The sequence below is a fragment of the Pipistrellus kuhlii genome, unplaced genomic scaffold (assembly GCF_014108245.1).
Source record: "Pipistrellus kuhlii isolate mPipKuh1 unplaced genomic scaffold, mPipKuh1.p scaffold_m20_p_9, whole genome shotgun sequence".
Lineage (NCBI taxonomy): Eukaryota > Metazoa > Chordata > Mammalia > Chiroptera > Vespertilionidae > Pipistrellus > Pipistrellus kuhlii.
Genome location: NW_023425595.1, coordinates 57,932,682 through 57,953,881, shown reverse-complemented (window position 1 = coordinate 57,953,881; position 21,200 = coordinate 57,932,682). Strand labels below are relative to the sequence as shown.

The window sequence follows — 21,200 nt, the reverse complement described above, 5'->3', positions numbered from 1 at the left end:
TTAAAAATTCTGCTAGTATTATTATTATTGGGATAGCATTGAATCCATAGATCAGTCTGAAAAGAATTGATATCTTAACAGTATTGAGTCTTATAATCCAGCGTTTTTCAACTGCTGTTCCGCGGCAGAGATGTTGCCTGGTGTGCCGTAGGTGCAGACAAGACAAGAATTTTATAATTTTTCACTATTTTGTTTACTTAATATTTCATAATAAAGTAATTATAAAATACTTTCTTTGTGTTTATTTGATTCCTATTCAAGAGAATTACTTTATATATAGTCAATATAGGCACAGAGTTAAATTTTTTTAACATTTTCTAATGGTGGTGTGCCTCATGATTTTTTTCATGAAACAAGTGTGGCTTTGCCCAAAAAAGGTTGAAAAACACTGTTATAATCCATAAATACTTATTTTTCTCCATTTACTTAGTTCTTAGACCTCTTTTATCCATGTTTCAAAGTTTTTAACATGCAGATCTTTCATATATATATATATATATATATATATATATATATATACTTGTGTACAGATTTCCATTTCTGGGAAGGAGATAGATGTGCTTTTTTCCTGTTCATTTCAGTGAGCACAATTGAACAGGTTGCACATTACATAGAACATAAACACAGAAGGACTCTGAAAGATGGAGAAAATATTGCAGATAAGCTAGGGAACTTGGGACCCACAGAACAACATGGTGGTAAGTTTCTTGGATTTTCTTTTTACCTTATAAATCCCAGACTTAGAGCTTAAGAAGCCAGCAAACCAAAAAGAGCAATGGGCATACCAAAAAAAGAAAAGAAAAATACACACACACACACACACACACACACACACACACAGCTTTTTAAAGGACCAGGAAAGAGGGAAAGAGGCAGCATAGCAACATAAAGAGAGACAGCATTAAACTCCAGCCAAACACCATGGGGAAGGGGAGTGGGCACTGCTACCCTGAGGAAAGCAGGGGAAAGGAAGCAGAAAAGCCTCTCGCTGGACTCACAGGAAAAAGGAGAAAAGACACAGCAATAAGAAAGCGGATATCTATATAGATTTTGCAAACATCCATATTACATTAAGGAAATATAAGAAACCACTCTGTGCACACACATTTTATAACTGAGACTAAATGGGTGCATTTCTTGAAAAGATCAAAATATTTGAATACCATATAATTATTAAATGTGACTCATTATTTAAAAACCCTTTACACCATCTCCAGGCTGAGATGGTTTCATTGGAGAATTCTACCAAACACTTACAGATAGAATTAACATCAATTCTACACAATCTCTTCAAGCTAATGGAGGAAGAAATAAAACTTCCCAATTCTTTTTATGAATCTAGAATTATCCTAAGACTAGAACCAGATAATCAACTACAGGAAAGAAAAACTACAGAACAATAACCCTCATAAACATAGATATAAATATTCTTAACAACACATATTAACTAATGGAATTTTGTAATATATAAAAAGAATTATAGGCAATAACCATGCTGGGTTTATTCCAGAGATGCAAGGCGTATTCAATATGTGGAAACAAATTAGTCCAGTCAACTATAGTTTCAGGCTAAAAAAAAAAAAAAAAATCACATGATCATGTTAATTGATGCAAACACATATACACAAGTATATACAAAGCATTTGAAAAAAAATTCAGTTTATGATGAGATATCTGAGAAAACTAGAAACAGGAGTAATCCAACTTAATTTTAAAAAGCAAAGCTAACATCATATTTAAAGGTGAAAAGACTGAAAGTTCTCTTGCTAAGAATAAAAGAACACAGAATGGACCCTGGCTAGTGTTGCTAAATGGTTAGAGCATCAGCCTAAGCACCAAGGGTCACAGGTTTGATTCCTGCTCAAGGGCATCTACCTGGGTTGCAGGTTCAATGTCTTGCCCCAGCCCTGGTACCTTTGGGAGGCAACCAATCAGGTGAGGATTAACAACACACACACACACACACACACACACACACACACACACACACGGAAAGGATGTCCCCCTCAGTACTACTTTCAACATAGTCTGAAGTTCCAGCCTACCCATTCAAATAAAAAAGAAAGGAATAAAAACAATTTCTATGCACAAATGATGATTCTCTATATAGATATTAAAATAATATTTACAAAGAGATTTTAAATTTTATTGGAAGAGTTTACTAATTTAGCATTAAGCAAAATGAGAAGAATATAACATTTATAACATGTGTATGTATACATATAAGTGTGACCTTACGTTTGTTAAAATATATTAAAACACTAAAAAATACATATGTCAAAAAAACATGTAATTGCCTTATATTGGAGGAATTGTTTGGTAAAATTTTTTTATTCCTTGACATTTTCTAGTACTTTCTAATATTTTTAACATTATAAATAAGTTCTGCTAAAATGCATGAATATTCTGGTCATTGTTTTCTATTTTCTTTTCCTACATTTTTCTATTGTATCCTCTTCAAATCATGAAGAGGATCAGCAGAGCTCTACAGTACCTGAATAAGACCAATTTAGAAATAGTGTCTAGTCACCCAGAAACACTTAATACAGAAAACATGTTCTGGGACTCAGTCGCTTTAGTATGTCCTAGGGAAATAAAAATAAATAAGACATGGAAGCTTCTCTTAGGAGTTCACTGTGTATTGGGGAAATAAATTCTCTGTTACAAGCCAGACTGTAATTCAGTTTTAGAGTAATAAAGGTTTAAAAAAAGTGCTAAGGAAAGCTGTGGAGAGAAACTAACTGCAAAGAGTGGAGATTTCAAAAAATAGAAGCTGTGAAAGCAACACTATTATACATAAAAAGTAGATGAAGATTGGATGGTAGTGATGAGTATAAAGATCATATCTAACAGTAACCCATACATAGAGTGTCCCATATATAGAGTGTCCCATATATAGAGTGTCCCCCCAAAATGCATACACACTTTGAATAATTATAAAAAGCAGTGTTTATGAAAATACATTTTATTTTCAAAATTTTGGACACCTGTAAGTTTTTCTAAAACATACATTATCTCACTTAATTTTCACAATGGCTTTATGGAGTAGAACCTATTATTATTTCACTTTTACAGCTGAGGAAACTAAAGCTTAGAAACACCCAGCACGCTGTTCTAGGTTCTATAGCTTGCACATACATGGGCAGAGAATCAGATAGAATTTAAGTAATTTTAAGGCTGATAATCATCATAGGGCATGAGTGCAAATGTATTGAAGAATACTTGGAGAAATCACCATCGTGGCCCCGGGAGCTTAACTGGGCTCACATTTTAAAGACAAAGCCTAGAAGCCATTTGTACACAGGGGCCTCTCAAGCAAACTGCACTTCAGGGCGAAGCCTGTGCACTGAACTGCATTGTGTTCCTGTCATCTGAGCCAGCCCTTTATAAAGAAGTTCTTAGAATCCTCTTTCAACCCATAGGACTGAGATTTCCCCCATCCAATTGGATCCGTGCAGCTATATTCCCACAGCATCTTCACCAAACAATTAGATAAGCTCTGTTCTGACCAATCAGGACAGTGCCTTTTGGACCAATGAAACTGCAAGGATTTGGAGTATTCATTTGCATGAGGATGGACCAATCAGGGACCAGGGACGGGGACTCCTGTCTCTATGATCCAGTTCCCCTTTCTCTTTCCAACCAAGACTGAAGGCTGTTTCTCCTGCTGAAACTGAAGGGCCAATGAAACACCAAAGATGCCTGGCCCAGATGGGAGCAGACCAGCACAGGAGCACCGCGGAACAGAGAAGGGCAGAGCAGAGCTGCTAAGCTGGAAGGGTCCTTGCTCCAGGGCCACTTAACAGCCCCTTGAGCCGATGCCCTGAATAAAGCTTCCAGGCTTCACCACATTTCAAATTGGGGATTCCTTTTGGCATTGACCTGACACCAATGACAATCAGTTGACATTACTTACCTATGGAGCAATTAGACCCACAGATTAAGCATAAGTAAAGTAGAACCCCCCATAGGATAGGACAGTGGTCAGCAAACTCATTAGTCAACAGAGACAAATATCAACAGTACAACGATTGACATTTCTTTTGAGAGCCAAATTTTTTAAACGGTTAACTTCTTCTAACGCCACTTCTTCAAAAGAGACTCACCCAGGCCATGGTATTTTGTGGAAGAGCAACACTCAAGGGGCCAAAGAGCCGCATGTGGCTCGAGAGCCACAGTTTGCCAAAGTCTGGGATAGGACAACCCATGGAAACCCAGCTGTGATCATTTCACTTGCTCATTTACGTACTTATTTCCCTGCACCCAAAGGCTTGGAGTACAGAAGAGTTGAGGTGTAGCATACAGCAGGGATTATAATATTTCAAGCTCAATGTTTTTAAGTGGTTCTACTATGTGTGTTCATGGATTCTGTTGCCTCCCTCCGAGTTAAGACTCTCCACTAAAATAAAACTCATTCTGAAATTTTGAGGACCTTCAGTAATCAGCTCAAGCATGTACAAGTTGATATTAATCCAGAATTCCTAGTTCTGTGTTTTCTCCAAAATGAGTGATCCATTAGTGCTGAAAAATGTTGAGAGTTTCAACATGATTGATAATTTGCTCATGATTGAACTGATAATTAGATGCCAAGTTCAAAGGCTTTGCCTCCAGGGTGTTAAATATTTAAACAAACAGATTAATTTGACATGCCTTCTTTTTGGGGGGACCAAAACAAAGATATATGTTTTATAGAGAAATGCTAGGTCAAAAGTCTGTTGAGCTGATCCACTCCTAAAATCTAGCCCTCACTTAATTCCGTTTGCTGTCAGTATAGCTCCCAAACTGACATGTGAAATTCTTGAGGGAAGCTTATGGCTCTGTTATGCTCTGTGCACTTGCTGCCTGTGTGTAGGAAACCTGGGCTCTTTGCTCTTTTCAATTTTTATATATTCTCACTCTTGCTTCCCCCTGGCTGTCAACAGTAGGATCACTGACAGATTTATTCTAGCATACTTTCATTTGATTTTCAGAGGAGGAAAAATGACCCTATAACTTTCTGAACTTCAAGTCCAGTAGGAAATGGCTCATCTCTCCATCACTCCCCACTCTGTCAATGATGCCCTTTCCTGCTGGAGGTGGTGATGACACTTCAATATTAGACACAGCTGTTCCCAATTTCAGTCTTGTTTTAAATCGGCTAGTGCTGTGTTAAATTAGACAGATTTTTAAAAATATTTGCCAGAAAAAGAGTAAACAGAAATAAGCAGAGCTTAGAAAATAAGAGATGAGAGGGAAACAAAAAAGGCCTCTTGTTTCACTTGAATTGAGTGGAGGAGGCTGTGTCAGGCTCCTGGGAGGAGTTCACAGTCAGCCCTGCTTCCCCTCCCAGAGGAGCCACCCACACATCGGCTTCACCCTTATGGCAGGAGCCTGGACTCTGGCTTCATCCTGAGGGCAGGAGCCCGGGCTTTGGCGACAACCGGCTCTGTTGTTAACCTAGTGATTCTCAATGTGCTTTAAGGGTACTGGGAGCTTAATAAAAAATACCCAGGCATCCATTCTTGGCCTCTCTGGGCCTCCATTCTGAAGCTGTCATGAACAAAATAGGAAGATGAAACAGGTATCACAGATTCAATGAACCATGGGTTCATGGAAGTAAGCAGAATTTTTCAAAACCTCAAAAAATACCCTTTTTTTTTTTTTTTTTTTCATTTTTCTTTAAGCATGCAGCCTTCTTGGGTTATCTTTTAGTGTGGGGTTTTTTTTTGTTTTTTTTTTGTTTTTTAGCATTGGAGAAATGTGAATACATCACAAGAAATTCAGTCTTTTAAATTCTAGCTTAAGCAATGTTATCAGGCAAGCTTGGCCTCAGTGATAGAAATGCAATGGGAAATAGAGAGTTACTGTAAACTGGAGAGTACAAGGCATAAACTGTACGCTATACTGCAATATGCTATGCTGCACTCTGTTAAATACTGAAGCTGAACTCCAACTCGTCATTTTTCTGCAGGAAACCTTGGTCAGATCTCACAATTTTCTAAAAGAAGCTAGAAATTCAAGATACATGTAAAGTTCCTTAATTTTAAAATGTTGGCAATTAATTGACAAAATTAAAGCATTATGTGGGTGCCCGACTGGAGTGGCTCAGTGGTTGAGCATTGAACTATGCACCAAGCGGTCCCTGGTTCAATTCCCAGTCAGGGCACACACCAGGGTTGTGGGTTCCATCCCGAGAGGAGGGTGTGCAGAAGGCAACCGAGCTATGTTGATATTCCTATCTCATCAACACTTCTATCCCTCTCTCCCTCCCTCTTGATCCCCAGGGGTAGGATATGCAGGAGGCAGCCAATCAATGATTTTCATTATTTATGTTTCTATCTCTCATTCCATCTCCCTTTCTCTCTGAAATCAATTAAAAAAATATATTTTTTAAAAGTGCAGCTTTTCTGTACTAGTTTCTTTGAAGAAGAAGCCACAGCACAAAGTTTCATATGCATCAGGTTTCTTTCCTTCCTAAACCCAATAGGATTCTTAAGAATAGGTCCAAGAAAAATAGTGAAGCCACTCTGGAGCTTTCTTTTACTTCCTGGTTGAGGATTTGGACTAAATTAAAGTCTGAAGCAACCGGAACAATAGTATTTAGAGACCCCAAATCTTAGCATGAAAGGGACAGCCTCCACCGAGAATGGGCAGGGGAGACAGACTGTGTGAGCTCACTCACGCCCCTCACTAAACCAAGTGCCTAAATTTCTACCCACCCTCCGCCCCCCTGACATCATTCTCATCCATCTCTTGCCTAGGTTCCTTATTCAACTGTTACAGAAAACCGAAGAAAAACAAAGCAATAATTAGAGAGATGGAGTTACATTTATTACGCGCGGGTCCAGAGGAAAATGTATCTCAAATTCTGGGCCCCAACATGCAGGAATTCTCCCTATGTATATGATCCTACACTCTTTGTCTCCAAAATATGAAGTGTTTCCAACCCCCTTTGCAAGTTCTTAAAGAGCCAGTGTGTACTGGGGCCTTGAGACCTCAACCAGGGGCCTGGCCTGGCGCCAGCACTGATGACCTAGTCTGGGGGAAGTTCAATAGCTTAGCTGAAGTGGGAGTAGTCTTAGCAAGCAAGAATTTACAGAAGCCAATTAGCAGGGTTAAAATTTCAAACAGCAGTTTTCATATAAGATGGATGCTTCACAAACTCTTAACTTACATCCCTGGGACCCCTTTAACTATATGCACTGCTATGGTCAAAGTAACCCTTCTAAAATAATCTCATTTTACTGCCATGCTTTGAAATCTTTCAAGATCCCTCTATCAATCTCACAATAAAGTTTAAACTCCATCAATTCTTGACTCCAGCCTAGCTTCTCCACCTCACTCCCCATCTCACACACTGAGCTTCAAACATATTTACAATTTCTGTTTTCCTCAAAATGCCTATGATCTCTTCTCTTCACTCCTGGACTTTAAAAAGCCTGCGCCCCCCACCTACCCCCAAAAGCAATCTTTCCTCTATTTAACCTCATCATTCCTATTTCTATTTCAGGGTTTTGATTATCTATATTTCCTTCAGAAAACATGTTTTTGCTCATCCTTTGACATATCACCTATATGCTACCTCTATTCCCAACTCATTTTCTCCACTAGTTTGTTATCTATGCAGACACATACTATGTTTCTTATTCCCCCAATGTCTACCCTAGATCCTGGAAGATAGAAAAATTTAATACATGTTGTGGAATAAATATATAATATTGACTTTCTCGGTGGCAGGACCATATGAGAATATGGAATTTGTGTATGGTGTTGTATCCTCTGTTCACAGGCTTTTGTCTACAAGTTATGGAACTTCTTATCTGTGTTACATTCTAAAAACAATTCCTTTTATGGATAGAGAGCTTTACAGTCTTTCAAGTGCCTTCCATGTCATGACTTATTACAGAAACTCTGAGAGCAAGTTAGGGCAGTTGCTCTTACCCCAACACAATAATTCATATAATTGAGGCTCAAAGAGGCCTCTGTGAAGGGAATACGAGCTGTGGAGCCAGGCCTGAAACTCAGATCTTTCATTTCTAAGACCATTTTATTCCTCACAGCAGTCATCCATGGAACTTTCCCTGCTCATTGTTTTTGTTTGTTTCTTTGTTTGTTTTGGGGATACGTGCATCAGCCCCAGTAGCAGCTCATCTCCCTTTTCAATTATGTCTGACTTAAGTGGAACCAAATTGAGTGTTCAGAGAGCACATATCGTATCAGAGCCAAGCAAGGTAAACAAGACACATTCTTAGTGACAACAGGAGGTGTTCTGGAATCTAAGGCTAGCAAAGGGAATCCACAGGGGAGCTAGTCACATGCAGAAAATTTAGTCTCCTCCCCCTAAAGAGTCTCTGTGTATCCACAAACTTCCTTTCCTCCAGGATTTTATAGACAATGCAGTTTTATAAGGGTAAACATTTGCATATTTACCTAAGGCACTCATTCATTCATTCATTTGATAATATGCATGTAAACACTCTTGTATTTGAACTGGGAAGATAAATACATGAATGAGGCAAATCCCGCTTTACAGAGGTCACATTCTCGTAAGAAGATGGACTAGAATATAAATAATTAGAGATGGCAATACCTGCTAGGAGGTAAATCAAGGTAGGGGGATGCAGGATAGGGTCAGTATGTTCTTCAGATGGAAGGCTTCTTGGAAAAGGTGCCATTTAGGCTGAAACCTGGTAGGTGAGCAGGAACTGGGTGAGAAACATGACAGGCAAAACATTCCAGAGAGATGGGAGAGCAAGTGAAGGGTGGTGAAGCAGGCACCTTGGCTTCTCTTTATACACAGTGTTGGTTTAGGTCCTCAAGGAAGGAGGCAGAGAAATACCTTTTCCCTTCCAGTCTGGACCCAACTTATTTCTGAAGCTTTGGTGAGGAACCGTGAGTCCACTGATTACTTCCTGTGCTTCGTTCCCTAGTTCATTTTTCTATAGGCTTCTGTCTTGTGTTCCTTGGGAGGGTACCCAATGCTCCTAAAGCTTTTTACTGCTCTTAAAGGAGCTCTTCCACATACCTACACAGCATGCAGCTATTTGAAATTGTATAGGTGTGAGCAATAAACACACAGGCATGCCTGAAAAACTTGGATGCACATTGAATTCCATTCCAAAACTCCAAGAAAACATGCCATTTAGGAGAATAAAATAAAAAAGTAAACAATCATCAATACTCAGGTTGCATCTATTTAAATTTTCATGTGTTAGGCTCCTTTAAGAGCAATAAAATGCTTGAGGAGCACTGACTCTATCTTATCTTTAATGACGTGCAAGTCAAGACATCCTGGAAGAGAGCTTCCTTACAGAAGGATCAGCTTCCTGGGACCCGGGGATTACAGGAACTGAGAAGTGCACTCCTATCATTTCCTCACAGGTAAATTTAGATTACAAAGAGCTTAGGTTTTCTGCTTCCTCTATGAAGTCAAAAGAATGCTCATATTTGAAATTTCATTTTTAAAGGTTCAATACTTATGTTTCACTAGATGCCATTATCTGATTTATTCACTCAAATGGACTCAGTTTCTAAATAATATGATAATAGGCTACAACTAGGAAGTACAAGTCTCAGTGTTGTACTTGGTTACAAAAAAAAAAAAAAAAAAAAAAAAAAAAAAAGTTACCACTTCAGACTCTTGTTTCCCGAAGAGATCCATTCTGGTTGGTCTCATTACTACAAATCAGAGCCATTTATAACACTTTAGCCTTGCCTGGCTAGGAAGGCCATTCTAATGGCTGTGTAGACAAACTCTTAAAATCCTCAGTGATCCATCACTCCCCTACTGAGTTTAATCATATTCACCTCAGGAAGCGATCTGCCTCTGGACAGTCTGTGGTACTGCTATAATTTATCATATGAGGCAAAGTGCCCATTCATACACTGCCAGGAAAGCCTCCTGGGGAAAAAAAAGAGTAATAAATATATTGTTTCTAAACCTAAATAAAAATTTTCATCATTTAAACATGTCAAGTATTCATAATATATAAGACAAAGCAAAAATATACATACATAGCAATACCCCCTAGATATTATAGAAAGCATAAATTTGGAAGTGCATTTATGATATTATAGAAAATGCTTAAAACTGTTTACTTCATCCTATACAATCTTGAAAAATAGATATTGCTATAATCATCCTACTGGTAGAAAAACAGACTACAGAGACTCAAGAATAGTGTCAAGGATATACTCAGGGAAGAAGCCTGTACTTGTCCCCATTACTCTGAACAGCTTGTCATGAAAATAGGGAAGGAAATACAAAAAAAAAAAAAAAAAAAAAAAAAAAAAAAATCAGGTATCAATAAGTGTAGGAATAATATCGAGAAGAGCAAGAATGTAGATATTCATAGAACTCCCACCTGCGTCTCCCTGACCCAGAGTGATGGATTTTGATGGGTTTTGTTCTCTGGGAAACCCCAGTGTTGACAGGCACATAAAGAAGTCCCTCGGTAAATGTCAGGACTGGCAATTTTTTTCCCCCACAGAAGATATACCTGCTGCTGGGCCGATGCCAAGAGGAACCAGCCAAATGAAATTAAAGAGCAAAACTGATAAATGTATTGTTTCTTCTGCGAACAGAAGGGCTGAGACCAAAGTGATGTTGGCCAGCAGGAGCAGGGAGGTGGGGTATTTCTATGTTTCTTATGTGGGTTGAGGCTAGCAGTTAAGCCTGCTGCAGGCACAGGCATCTGCAGGAATCGAGGTCTAGAGCTGCTCTTCTTGGCTACTTAGCTGCTCTGAGAATAACAGGAAAATCGCAGAGAGGGCAGGAGCCCCAAGTGGGGCACAATGGGAAGGTACTGATTTCAGGGGAGAAACTGAGTCTGGGGAAAAGGTACAGGATGCGCCTAACAGCTGTCCACTGGAGACCCTACCTCCTGGTGGGCACAGGGTCCTGAAAAAGCATTTTGTCTAGTGTTATTCAATATCCAGCTTAACATTGTAACAGAACCATTTCCTGTATCTCGTGGTTCTGTGGATTGTCTAGGCTAAGCTGGATGGTTCTTCTTCTCCCTGTGACTTCAGCCATGTGCTGAGTCATCCTAAGTTACACTGGGATGTTGAGTGGACTGTCAGGAGGCCCTGGCTCTCAGGTGAGAGTACATTTGGGGATGTCAACTGGGCTAACACGGCTTCTCCACGTGGCCTGGGCTTCCCACAGAATGGAAGTTGGGCTCAAGAGGGATCATACAGATAACAAGCCTTCAAAAAGCTTCCATCTTCTCGTGCCTGGGCTTGGAGGTCCCAGTATGCCGCTTCCCTGTTTTCTGTTGACTAGTCCAGATTTAGGGAGGAGAAAAAAGCTCTACCTCTGAATGTGACCTTCAGCATGAACACACCGAGGGGAAAAATGGCTGGAGGTCATCTTTGGAGTGAAGTTCTCATAAAAGGTCAGACCTTTGATAGGTAGAGAACCTGTAGGAATGGCCCAAAACCCTCCCAGTAAGGGACACCTGGTCAATATCATATGTTTTGGATGTAAAAGTCTCCTACTGATCTAGAGCCAGGAATTATTACAAGCAGGTAAACATTATGGAAGATTTTTTTTTAGGAGATAACATGTTGAATCTAATCTGACTGCAATGGTATCTACAGATTGAACAACCTGAGTGATACTTATGCTTTTATAATATAAGAAATCCAGGGTGTGATCTGTAATAGTGATATTTGCCCAATGTTTTAATCATAGAGAAAGCAGCAAATCTGTGTGTCTGGGTTTTATTGTAAAGACAAGCTTATAGCAAATCAAATGGACTATGTTTTAAGGTTTTATTCTAAGGTTGATTCTTATAAATCTTTATGAATTAGTCTGCATCACAGTTTTAGTGGTAACCAAATAGCACGCTTGTGGCAGATGGTGGACCAGATGATTGAATATGCATTACTGCTTGTTCCTTGCCAAACAACTTTTAAATACACAGCCTACTGAGCGATTAAAAGGGCTTGTGAATTTATACTGTACATTATATTTGTAGTAACATAAGACTAAAAAGTATCTATAGAAGCCAAAAGAGTATCTTTTGACCACCTTGTAGGTGTGATTGCTGCGTAGACACCAGGTGTGGGGATGGAAGCAAAAAGCTAGACTGTGCCGGATGGGTACTCTGACCAGTAGCCATGCGCAGCTTGGAGGAGCCAGAATCTTGCCCTAGCAACATAAGTGGGTGTATGAAGCTGGCTCTGGAGATAGGGAATCTTTTAACTGAGCCAATTGGCTCCTTTGAATTCTGTTTCTCAGCAAGAATGGTGCCCCAAGGCTGCCATCCATTCGTCGCCATTCAAGGGCTTGTTTGAGAATTATTAAAATAGAAAGAACATCCTATATAATAAAGAGTTAATATGCTAATTAGGCCTGATGGCAGAACGACATTCTGGAATGAAATGTGGGTGGGGGCTGTGAGGGCTGAGTCTCTTGCACGGATTTCGTGCATCGGGCCTCTAGTCTTTAAGAATAGTGAACATTCCTTGATTGGTTTAGAAGAGTTGCTCATGTTTGGATTTTGCTTGTTTTTCACAAAAATAGTCCTTTGAGCTGTAAGGTCTCCTAGGCCAAATGGTGGGAAGCTTGGAGCTTTCTCCTCAAGGACTCACATTGTCCCAATGCAATAGGTCTGACCCTGGCCACACTGGGAAAGGTAGACAGTGGAGCTATATGCCTTTCTGGAACTGACATGATTCACGGCTGTACTGGACGGGAAGCCCTATGTCACTGATTGTCATTCACTACAAAACTTGATTGAGCCTTTAGAGGAGTGTCATTTACTGAACATTTGATATAAACCCAAAGTCACTTATATGATGACCACAGCCCTGCAGTCACACTAAGGAGAAGTCTAAATGTCAGGAAGACAGAACTTCAGGAGAACACAACATGCAACACAATGACAGCCCAAATACACTGAGCAGCCTAAGCACAGAGAAAGCAGCAGGCTTTGGTCTAGAACCCAGAGTGGCCAGAGGCTGAGTGTGGCAGAGCCTGGGAGGAGCCTGGAGAAGAGCTTTGAAGAGGAGAGCGCAGACAAGAGGCCACGGAGAGGGCAGGAAGCGATGGCCCCACCAGGCAGCAGGCAGCATGCACCAGGCCCCCTTCATGGCCCTCTTTGAGACGGCCTGTTTGACTTCGGTTGTCTCTGATGGATTTTTCCTACAAGCTAATGATGTGCCTCCTTTGCAGAGAGAAGTAGCACTTTGTGGTCTCACTGCTTTGATTGATTTGAGTTGTTCATATGTTTATTTGAAAAGCACGTATTTTAATAAAATGAGAGGAAATTTTTAAATTAAAAAACATGAGTATCTTCTATGGGAAAACCATATTGGACAACAATGCAGTATATTGTATATCCTCGTAACAATTACATATGGTAATTTAAAAGTCAGGATCTGATGTTCTGTGCACCTAAGGGTTGCCAGTTCAATCCCTGGTCAGGGCCCAATCTCTCTCTCTCTCTTTCTCTTTCTTTCTTTCTTTCTTTCTTTCTTTCTTTCTTTCTTTCTTTCTTTCTTTCTTTCTTTCTTTCTTTCTTTCTTTCTCTCTCTCTCTCTCTCTCTCTCTCTCTCTCTCTCTCTCTCTCTCTCTCTCTCTCTCTCTCTCTCAGCATGTACACAGGTGAAGATTAAAAAGAATCACAACCTGAGGCTGCAGTGAGCACAGTGTTAGCATTCTTATAAGATGAGACAGAGCTGGAATACTAAGCAGGTGTGAGGCAGGCATGGGTTCAGAAAAAATTATAAGAGCTTAGAGTGGTGGTGCGAGGGAGGACAAAAAATGCATAAAATCACCGATGGTGGCATGGTGGGTATTGTCAAGCAGATTCTATCTCAGATCTTTAAGAACCAGATGTTCTGCCCAGAGAAAATGTAAGTATCTTAGTGTTTATTATAGTACAAATAGTGGTCTGGTGCATGAAATTTGTGCATGGGGCTGGGGTGTCCCTCAGCCCAGCCTTCACCTTCTCCAATCTGGGACATCCCTCTCACAATCTGGGACCACTGGCTCCTAACTGCTTGCCTGTCTGCCTGCCTGATTGCCCTAACTACTCTGGCTGCTGACTTGCTCACCCCCAACTGCTCCCTCGTGCCGTCCTGATAGCCCCCAACTTTCCCCCCTGACCTGCTTGCCCCCAACTCCCCCCCTAATCTTCTTGCTCCCAACTGCCCCCCTGCCATCCTGCTCACCCCCAACTTTTCCCTCTGTTGGCCTGATTGCCCCCGACTGTCCCCTCACCCCCCCCCCCACCTGCTCTCACCCAACTGGCTCTCCCCTGCTGGCCTGCTTACCCCCAACTGCCACCCCCCCGCCTTGCTGGCTTGATTACCCCCAACTGCCCTCCCCTCCTGGCCTGATTGCCTCGCCCCTAACCGCCTTTGCCTCGGCCCTGTCACCGTGGCTTTGTCTGAAAGATGACCAAGAAGGTCTCTCGGAACGTCTCCCAGTCTAATTAGCATATTACCCTTTTAATAGTATAGATAGAGGCCTGGTGCATGGGTGTGGACCTGCCCTGAAAGGGGGTCCTGGATCAGGTCCCTTTGGGGGGCGGGGCTGGCCTGGGTGAGGGATCTGGGGTGGTTTGCAGGCCAGCCATGTCCCCATTAGGGTGGGAGTCCCTGCTGGGGGGCGTGGCCATCCTGGGGGAGGAGCTGAGGGCAGTTTGGGGGCAGTATACAGGCCGGCCAAGCTACTGGCTTTGTCTGAAAGGACTTTCGGAAGATCTCCTGGTCTAATTAGCATATTACTTAGTATAGATTAGTTTTTTTAAAACAGCTATAAACACAACAAAGTTGAGATTGCGTTTGGAATTATTACTGTTTTGTTAAGATCAGGTAGCATTAGGAGGACACATGCTATTGGGTGGGAAGAGCACCTAAGTGTATGGCTTTCAATGTAATGCAGTTGACACACATTCATTCAGACATTGCATACGAGGAAGAGGAGTTGGAGGTCAGTAATTCATCCGTAGAGAACCCTTACACAAGACAGATCCTTCCAGACCTCCCTGGTGAGGTTCTGGTGCCTCCTCCAGAGCATAAGACCACCAGGTGACAGCACTCCCATGGTCCCTTCTGCGCCATAGTCCCTATCCAAGATTTCCTACCCCCATAGGCGTTGTGCAGGCTGAGAGCAGTCTGTCTCTTCTGCTCAGATACTCACTGGTTTGGCTACAGAGAATCTGTGTGGGGTTGACTGCGAAGGGGTAAGGGACAGCTTTATTTTAATCCTTTAGGTGTGCCAGGAGCTCTGTGTTCTTAAAGGTAGTATGAATATCAAGGCAAATGAAGGGTCTATCCTGGATTCAACAACTGCAACAATTTACTACCCATTCAGCTCAAAACTCTGTGCAAACTCCCAGTCTAGCAGGTGCCTGTAAAAAAAAAAAAATGCCTTGTTTCATTGGCTCTGTTTGTAGGACTTCAGGCCCGTTACCGTATAGAGACAGAGGGAAATGTCTGTGAGTTTGACAAGAGACAGGCACCTGAGCTACTGCCAAAGACACAAGGCAGACAACAGCCTGGATCACACTCATCACCGCACTGCTGGGCTTCAGCAGTTAGAATGGTTTTAAGGCCACATGGACTTTGAGTTTGCTCTTTTTTGAAAGGTGATGTCAAGGAGGATCCATTTTAACATGAGAAAAACTAATAAATAAATATCCCTTTCTGCTGGAAGGCTCGGCAGAGCAAACTGTGTCACATACTAGTACTTCCTTCTTCCAGGCCCTGTGCAAGGCCCTCCAGTAAGGGAAGCTGGCAGGTAGCTCCAGCATCTGAGTCCTCCCTGAGCGGTGTCTTGGGACTGAATCCTCAGCTAACTGCTGGGGGAAACAGCTAGAAAAACAAGCATTCAGAGAGAACAGTGGGGCGATAGAAGGAAAAGGAAGTGATTTCAAATGCAGTGCAAGGCTGAGTGTTCACCTCACAGGGTGAGCATTTGGTTCTGATTTTAATCAGAGACTGTTTGACCCAGAGACTCAAGAACTCTCACCCCTACCAGCAGCTCCTATTGGCTTGGCTTCCAAAAACCGACTGACCACATAACTGCTCCCAAGAAATGCAATAGAGCAGATAGGACTTGTAGCAAAGAAGCCAAAGCCCCCGTCAGTCTGTTTCCACAAGAGGAAACGACTCACTCTCAGGACTCTCCTCCCGGAGGTAGGTAGGATCATTATTGCCACTTGGTGGCTGAGGAGGACTTGAAAGAGGGAGATGTTCCGAGACGTGTTCCTCACAGAGCTGAGATGAGCCCTCAGTTTCGGGAGCTTACTAATCTGCCTCAGAGACCTCCCCTCAACTCTTCTACCTGAAGTAACCCTCTCCTTAGACACTCAATCAAAATCGTTTTCCTCATAGCACTTGTCACTGAGGCAGATTAGTAAGAAGCTAGAAAAATCCCTTTCCAAGTGGAATGGGGGAACCGAAACAGTAAAAGGACTGAGCAATTTATAGCCAGAATATAAATTAGAAGGTCATATCTTTCCTAACCAAGGACACTTAAGAGCAAGTGGTTTATTTATTCTAGACAGACTGTGTTAGGACAGAGGCACCTAGATGTCTGACCCTCTATTGTGACATTCTTTGAAGGTGAAACTGGGCAGAGAGAATAGCCCTGATTCCTCTATATGTTTGTTTTGATGAATCTGCATATTAAGGGACACACCTGGAAAGATGATACATACTCTATTGAGCTTCCCCCCTTAGAACGTCCCCAAATCCCCACATTTATAAAACAGATAAAAAGCTTCAAGACAAAGGACCCATTGCACGTTCTCTCTTGGGCACGCCTGTGCGTTTCTGCTTCTCCTTTCCTGGCATGTATCTTTGCTTCCTTTCTCCTAAGGGCTAGCTAGAGGGTTCCCAGAAGACTTGTAACCAGGGGAGCTGGGGCAGCAGCAGCTCGTCCTGGGCTAACCCCCTCAGCCTATCCCCACAGGCCCTCTTTTTGGCTCTAACTTTTTTCCTGAGCCCATGCAGCCCAGCTGGCTCACTTCTTCTACTTCTATCTACAACTTCCCTTCTAAAGGGCCAAGGCCCCTGTGCCTAGGACCAACTCTCCTCACATTTCCAAAGAGCCAAGGCAGCTCCTCTCAGCTCACTCTGTTGCTCTGATCTCGTCTCTTCTATCTTTAGTCCTTCCTTTATTTCACTATCCCCAGTTTAATAAACTCACTCTCAAAGTCACCTGGACTTGTATTTTTAAATCTTTCCTGCACAAAGTCAAGAACCCACACATTCCAGATCATACTGTGGCCCACCCACCTTGGTCCTGGTCCCTTTCCTGAGACAACACTACCTGATATGCTCTTTTTATTTGTTTATTTGTGATTTTCTTCCACTAAATGCAAATGTCAAGCAAATTGTGTCTTATTTTTTTCACTGCTTTCTCTCAATTCCTAGACCAGAACCTGGAACAATGTCAGCATTCAGTAAATAGTTTTTGTGTTTATCTTGTATATAAAATATTATCTTGTATATAAAGTATTCACATTTTTCTATTAAATATTGTATGCATTTTTTTCATGTAGCCACACAACCATTATAATGATAACTATAAATGACTGCTTAGCATTCTTTCTGAGTGCCATAAGCACTGCTATTTGTGGACATATAATTTATTTTCATTTTGTATATTATTATGCTAAAATTTATAATAGACATATAATTTAGTATCTCTTTGCATATGATTTTATCCTCTTTTGCACTTTTTTTTTTAAGAATAAATGAGATGACTAAGTAATGGGTTTTAAAATTTTTATGATCCTTGATTCACAACAACCAATTTTTTAAAGAAAAAGTTGTACCAATTTAACTGACAAAACATAATGAAAAAATTTTTACCGAAAGCATTCATAACTAGATGATTTTATTTCTTCGATGTTTATCTTCTCAAGTATCTCTATGAACTAGAGGCCTGGTGCACAAAATTTGTGCACGGGGGGGGGGGGGGGGGGGAGGTGTCCCTCAGCCCAGCCTGTACACTCTCCAATCTAGGACCCCTTGAGGGATGTCCAACTACCAGAGATATCGGGCCTAAATGGGCAGTCAGACATCCCTCTCACAATCCAGGACTGCTGGCTCCCAACTGCTTGTCTGCCTGCCTTCTTGATTTCCCCTAACTGCTTCTGCCTGCTAACCTGATCACCCCCTAACCACTACCCTGCCGGTCTAATTGATGTCTAACTGCTCCCCTGCAAGCCTGATTGCCCCTAACTGCCCTTCCCTGCAGGCCTGGGTCCTTCCCAACTGTCCTTCCCTGCAGGCCTGGTCACCCCTAACTTTCCTCCTCTGCCAGACTGGTCACTGCTAACTGCCCTCCCCTGCAGGCTTGATCACCCCAAACTGCCCCCCTCCCTTGCAGGTCTAATCCTTCCCAACTGCCCTCACCTGCTGACCATCTTGTGGTGGCCATCTTGCATCCACATGGGGATAGCCATCTTTGACCACATGGGAGCAGCCATCTTGTGTGTTTGAGTGATGGTCAATCTGCATATTACTCTTTTATTATATAGGATAGAGGCCTGGTGCATGGGTAGGGCAGCTGGTTTTCCCTGAAGAGTGTCCCAAATCAGGGTGGGGATTCCCTTGGGGTGTGAGGAGGCCATGCCCCTTGGCGACCCAAGAGGTGGCCCTGGTATCTGGAATTTATTTATCTTCTACAATTGAAACTTTGTAGCCTGGAGTGGAACCAAGCCTTCTGCTTGCTCTGTGGTGGCAGCCATTTCTGTTAGGATGTATGTATCTTCTATGACCGAAACTTTGTAGCCTTAAGCAGAGGCCTAGGTCATTCAGGGTGTGCAGAAAGCTTGGCTCCTACATCTCTGGAGAAACCCAAGCCTCCCTACTGCTCTCTGTGGCTGCAGCCATCTTGGTTGGGTAAATTTGCATACTCACTCCTGATTGGCTTGTGGGCATGGATTATGGGTATAGTGGAGTGATAGTTGATTTGCATATTACTCTTTTATTAGATAGAAGGAGGGCAGAGAAATATCTACTTCATTCCTCTGTATGGTAAGTGTTAATGTGATAATGGAGCCACATCAAGAGTTGAGAAAGTCATACTTAAGATAGGACCTTCATTTACACAACTTCCATTAGGCCTGCATATTGAATACAAGAAGATTTAGAACTTTTAAAGGGTAGCAGGAAAATATCATATGGAAACATGTTCCCATGGGTACAAAATAATTACCAGATGATAGAAAATGATAGGTGGCAGCTACAGAGTTAGCTTCCTGTCCTGAACCGCCCCATATAGCTGCTGCATAACTTGGGAGAAAATTTCTAAGCCTTGTAAAAGCTTTTTAAAGAGATACAAAAATAGCTGTTACCACTTTTTTCATCCTATAGCCAATACATTTTCTCAACCTTGAATAATATTCCAAGAGGACACCTTACCAGGCCTCCCAGTTAAGAGTTAAGCAAATAAAATGTGATTATTTGCATTTAGCATGGAGCTTAAGGCTTGAAGTCATCCTGTGAATTTATATTACCTTTCCCCTGAGGGCCAAGAATGGCTTCTTATTGATTGGTTTGTTTGTCCTAGGTGCAATAGGGGGTAGAAAGGCATAATTATCTCCATTTTTCATGTTTGTTGAAATGAACTTAGAGTGCCAAAAATGCTAGCTAGTATTTAGATCCTCTTATTCTTGACTTTCAGTCCAGGATGTATTTTATTCCACTTCATTTAAATTTTATTATTAGATCATTAGTCCTTAAAATTTCCTATTACTAAACCTCATCACTCGTGTTTAATTGTTTTCTCTTGGAGCAAAACAGTGACTGCACAGTCATTTGTAATATTTGGCATTTTGAACAGTGTTATATATAGAATAAACTACAAGTTTCTTCAATCATATATAAAATAACTACTTTATTTAATCCTCATGTAGCTAATTTTTCAGCATAACAATTACAATTTTGCTTGAATTTCGTGAATGTATAATCTTGATGTATTTTTATTGATTTTCTTTTGCTATCTAATAATATGTCTAATTTTATAACTTAATGTTGCTTAGTCAATGTAAAAATACATCTTTCCAATCTGTTGAAAGCTAAAGTCTGAATATTTCCTTATCCCCACCCCACCCCAAGTACAGATTATTCATATGTCTCTTTTTTTAGGCCATGTAGTAACTAGTTAGATAGGATTTAGTATCAGCTATTAGAGATTTATAAAACCCTAAAGGTCTTATCTTTTATTCTTACTTGCTCTTAAAATTATAAACTATCAAATGGAAATATCATAGTTAATTCCTGTTCCCTTTTGCTTGCTTATTTTACCAACAGATACTTATGTTGATAAAGGACACTAATGCTGTAAAACATGGAAAATATTAAAATTAAAACATTTGCTTATTATATCTTGAGCTTTTCCTGCTATTTAAGTTAAATTATGGGTTCTAATAAAATGTATTTCAAGCATTTCAAATATTTCCGGTACTATAAGGTAGCTAGGATTATCTGGCTGAAGATTAGTTTGACAAAGCAATGTCAGCTAGTCAAAAAGGAATGTTTTTGCTTGTAGTTGTTTTTATTAATTTTCAAAATATTCACTTCTCTTCCTTTCTCCCTTACTCCCTCTCATACTTACCTTGCATCTTTGGAGAGCTTCATACATTTACTGGCTAAATGATTTTTTGGTGATTAAGTGACTTACTACTCATAAGATGAGTTAGGAAAGAACTCATTGTTTCCACATGAAAAAATATCCATTTAGTTTCAGAGTTTAAATTGACTCTCAATTCTAAGAAGCAGCTAACTCTTCCTGAACCATACATTTGAGTCATGGACAAATAGTGTTCAGAATCCATGAAATCAACAGCTAAATGAGTAAGAACAGACCTGAAGACAATGAGAAAGGGCTGAGAGCAGTTGGACTTTCCATTTTTTTCCTGATTTCTCTCCTGCTGAAGGTGCTCCGGCCAATCTGAGGGATGGCATTGGGTATCCAGAAAATAAAGCAGGAGAAAATTTAAAATTGTTCCTCCTCTTGATTTAATGTGAAGTTGATGTGTCAATAGTAGTGAATAGCCATTTATAACACCATTGAGCTAGACTATTCTATATTTTCAGGCAACTACAGAGTACACTGAGTGTCCAGATTATTATGATATCTGAGCACATAATAATCTGGCCACTCAGTGTATATCCTAAATAATAAAAGGCTAATTGCAAATTGTTCCCTTGACCAGGAGTTCGACCAGCAGGCAGGCTGGCCAAATGCC

At 40.9% G+C, this 21,200-nt stretch overlaps 1 pseudogene; it reads left to right on the top strand.

Annotated features, from left to right (window-relative positions):
• Positions 1 to 12,102: 12,102 nt before the first annotated feature.
• On the top strand, positions 12,103 to 13,089 carry LOC118713783 (annotated as a pseudogene).
• The last annotated feature ends 8,111 nt before the right edge of the window (positions 13,090 to 21,200 follow it).